This window comes from Triticum dicoccoides, chromosome 4B, assembly GCF_002162155.2.
Source record: "Triticum dicoccoides isolate Atlit2015 ecotype Zavitan chromosome 4B, WEW_v2.0, whole genome shotgun sequence".
NCBI classification, from domain to species: Eukaryota; Viridiplantae; Streptophyta; class Magnoliopsida; order Poales; family Poaceae; genus Triticum; species Triticum dicoccoides.
Window position 1 is genome coordinate 554900167 of NC_041387.1, and position 4337 is coordinate 554904503.

General features: G+C 37.9%; 1 long non-coding RNA gene across 1 annotated transcript in view; it reads left to right on the plus strand.

Moving 5' to 3' along the window:
- Positions 1–1008: 1008 nt before the first annotated feature.
- LOC119291425 overlaps positions 1009–4337 on the plus strand; it is a 4534-nt gene continuing 1205 nt past the window's right edge. The window contains exons 1-2 of the long non-coding RNA XR_005142416.1: positions 1009–1216; positions 1301–3703. This is a non-coding gene — a long non-coding RNA (uncharacterized LOC119291425). The remainder of the gene's footprint in view (positions 1217–1300; positions 3704–4337) is intronic.

The following is a 4337-nucleotide window of genomic DNA, read 5'->3' on the forward strand; positions in this document are numbered from 1 at the left end:
CCAATGTCAGAAAGCAAACGAGGTGTGGAGAGTGCTGGGACTAGATCAGGTCATTAAAAGAGCTTGGGAAGTTTATTATGCTGGTGAGGCGGTCCTCAAATTTTTACTCTCTATACCTGAAAATGAGCTGACTATCTTGGGTAGTCAGAATGTTCATGAGATGATTGCAAATACAGCTTGGTATTTATGGTGGGAGAGGTGAAATTTGGTCCATAAAGAGAAAACCCAAGATGTCAACTAGATTTCTATGGGGATCCATGCTATTACGTTAAACTATGTTATGGCCATATCACCGAAGACTACTATGAAAAGAGGTGGATGGATACAACGTCCTAGGGGTGCATAAAACTTAATGTGGATGCCTCTTTTGATCATGACCTACTTTGTGGCACGACCGACACTGTTTTGAGGGATGATAAAGAAAAATTCATTGCAGGGGGGAATTGGAGAATTGATTGGTGCAGGGATGTCCTTACGGTGAAAATGTTTGACTATTGTTACTTTTTGGCTTGTGAATTTCCCATTACTAGATTCGAGCACTGTAATAGGAAAGCAAATAAGGTTGTCCATTAACTTGCTAAGTTAGCTAAATTTTCTTCAACTTTTGACTGGTTTGAGAAGTCTTTGAGTGAAATTGCACCCCTCTTCATAAAGGATGTAATTGTTATTGAAAATGAATAAAGATCTGTGTTTTTTTTAAGTTGCATCCCAATCCAACCAGATGTCTCCTCCTGCTTATCGTCAATGAAGCCTGCCAAAGCTGGATCTTTAAAGAAAAAACATAATAATACACAAAATAAGTGTATCCATCGAAACAAGAACACTGCACAATGTATGACTATGTATAAAGGGAAGCTAAAAACAAAACTGGTACAATATTATTCGGCATCCAGCCAAAAAAACTTGGTTACAAGAACAAATACAACAAAAAATTACGGGACTGCTAATTTTCATCCGGATGAAAATAATTCGCTTTCATCCGTTTTCTTGTCCGTTCGATCCCTCCGTTGAGACTCAGTGCAGTTTTTTTGTCCCAGTGCGCGGGTTGTTTTTGGTTGTTATCGGGCCCGCACATTGTTTCGGGAGACCCGTTAATATCGCGGATGCCTTTCACTGGATCGCTCCCCATTTCTAGCGGCGAGTGCTCGGAGGCAGAGAGGCATGGCGAGATTTTGGTTGGAGGCCTCACTCGCTGATCTCTCGAGGCGCTTTGATGGTAGGCCCACGGTTCTCCCCCTCCTCCCCTGGTTGCTTATCTCCAAGCTCGCGCTCTGATTTGATTCACCTTTGTTCTTGTCAGGGAGAAAGGGAGAGGCGAAGTCGACGCCATGGCGATTTGGCTGCGGTTTCTTCTCGGGTCTTTGATTCGTGCCGCTCCTTCTTTTGTGGTGGTCCGCAAGCCCTGCGTCTCTCCCCGCCCCCTACATGAGGTTGTTGGTTTGCAAGCACCCCCTCTCCCCCTGTTCCATTTTCCCTTCGTTTTTCTGTGCGATTTGCTAGATCTGGTTGATTGTCTCGTTGTATTCTTCTACTTGCATTTTTCGTATGTGGTATTTTTTGTTGCACATGTAAATTTAGCGGTGGATCCCTCTTGTCTATTTTGATTTCTTCTTCCGAATGTAGATGTAGTTTCCTTGTGGCAGGCTTTGAATTAGCGGTGTTGATCCATTGGTAGCTGCTAGTGTGGTAGGTTGATGTTCGTCTGGTCTAGCCTGTTTTTGATGTAGATGTGTGGTTTTCTAGTGTAATTTCTGATGTAGATGTATGGTTGCTCCGCTTTTCCTCTGTTGTTTGATTCTGGACTGAATTTCTACAATTAAGTAATAGTTATTTGATCTGTACTATTGCAGTGTAATTTTGAGTGGATTTCACTGTAATTAAGTAACAGTTGTTTGGCTACTATAGACAGCAATAGTGAATGGCCAGTGTAAATGTAATATTAGGTTTAATTTTACAGTGATATTTCTACTGTAGTTTCAGTCTATAGTAGTCTATCTTACACTGGTTTTTCACTGTAAATGGCAAGCGTAAATGTACTTTTTAGGTTTTATTCTGGACTGAATTTCTTCAATTAAGCAACAGTTGTTTGGTCTGTACTATAGTGATATCTCTATTTAAATTTCACTGATATCTATGTGTAACTTACACTGTACATGGTGGTACATTTAACTGAATTGTGTGCTTCCATTGTTTTATACTTTTGTTTACATGGTGGTACGTTAACTGAACTTTTCAGTACATAGAGAAAGTAATTTAATGATGATAGATGTAGACATGCAAATGTTGACTCTTCTAGTCGGTTGAGTCTCGTGATGTGTACGTGTTGGTCTGAAATAATTCTGTTTTAGTTTCAGTGTTTTGGACTGTAATTTCTAGTGTAATTTTGAGTGGATTTTCAGTATAGTTTCATTTGTAGTCCAGTTTTTGGTTCAAATTTACAGTGATATTTTGTACTGTTGGTTCAGGTATATAGTCTTTTCTCTCACAGTAATTTGTTTCTTGTAACTTGCAATCTGTGTTAAACTGAGGGCTTAACCCCACCATTAATTTACACTATAAATTAGTGTAGCTAACCTGTAATTTTTGTACTTACAGTCTTTCCGGTCTAACTTGCAGTGTAATTACGTTGTACTTTCAGTGTAATTATCTGTTTATTATGTGTAATTAACCTGAATTTTTGTACTTACAGTCTATGCACTGAAACTTTCCAGTCTAATTTGCAATGTAAATACACTGTAATTTTCAGTGTAATTAACCTATTTTTTTGTAGTTATAGTCTGTGTACTAAAATTTTTCAGTCTAAATTGCATTGTAATTACACTATAAACTCAGTGTAATTTGCAATGTAATTACACTCAGTGTTTAACCTGTGTATTAAGTGTAATTATCCTGAATTTTGTTCTTGCAGTCTATGTACTATATTTTTCCAAGCTAAATTGCAGTGTAATTCTACTGTAAATTTTTTATCACATTTATGTCATATAAGCCTTGTGAGCAGGGACCCCTTGTTATTCCTCCTGATGGCATTGTAAATTGTTCAGAGAAGCCACATAGACGAGTTTCCTTTTCAGCACATTGTACATCAGTGTTGAGTTTTCATCAAAAATGGGAGGAGGCTTGGTTGAGTGTACCATGTGATCATTTTTCCTTCATTTGTCTATGATATACTTGTCAGGTATCCTCTCTACGTTCAGTTGGATCATCACTCTGAGTATGTGTCAGGATAGGATTCCATCCTTGTGAAATGTGCAGCAGATGCATCATGCATGAGTACTTCTCTTGCATCAAATCTATCTCATGTAGGTTCTTTCGTTTTTAACCATGTAGTTTTTTTTCTTTTTCAAGCTCAAACACATGCAACCTCGTTGTATCTTCCATTTTCTTTCAGAACTTCCTGAAGATGCGAATGTTGTAGAGCTCATACACTTGTCGTTCTATACTGTATTTGGACCAGAACTTCTTGGGCGCATCCTTTTTGTTTCTAGACAAGTGATCACATTCTTGCTTTCTCTCATGAATGACTTCTATTATCCTGTCATACTCTCTTAGGAAGCTTGTTGCACTGAATTTAGCCCCCACTCCCCTTTTGAACAGTGCATTTGTCATACTCTCTTCGAGGTACAGCGACTGCCCTTTGATGCTATATTCTATTGCATCTGATTCGATTGCAGGCATCTGCACTCAATGTTTTCAGAAAGTATAGGTAATGAAGTGTTGTAGAATAAACAAGAGTATTTCTGATGTCCCCATTTGTCCTTTTTTTGCATGTATGCATGTTTATGCATATGTAGGGTGCAACAAGTAGGTAAGAAATGCAGTAAAGCATGTTGCAAGTCATTGACAAGGTTTTTTGTACAATTTTTTCTTTGAAGCCAGAGTTATTTGTGTCAATTCCAGTAGTCTCTTCATACACAAGTTTCTGATTTCTTCTATTTATGTGCAAATCAGAGCTTGTAATTTACAAGGTAGGGTGCAGAGTGTCAGTGCTTAACCTGATTGTCCTCAGTCTTTTTTTCTGATAATTTTACTTTCACTGTTAATTTTCATGGCATATTAGATTGAGTGTGAACTAGTATCAGATCATAGTAATTTGAACTACAACTTTGGACAGTACAATTGTTTCTAAAATACAGTCATATGTTCACAGCTTTATACTGAAATCTAATCTGCCATGTCTAAAATACAGTCATAGATTCACAGATACAAATGTCCAAACATGATCAAAAGTATCTGAACAATGTACAGTTTCTCAGCACCAAACTTCTGAAATTACAGCAGTACTACTCTTTTTGTTTGAACAAGTTTTTCCTAAATGGAATTCATAGCTTCCTCATGCC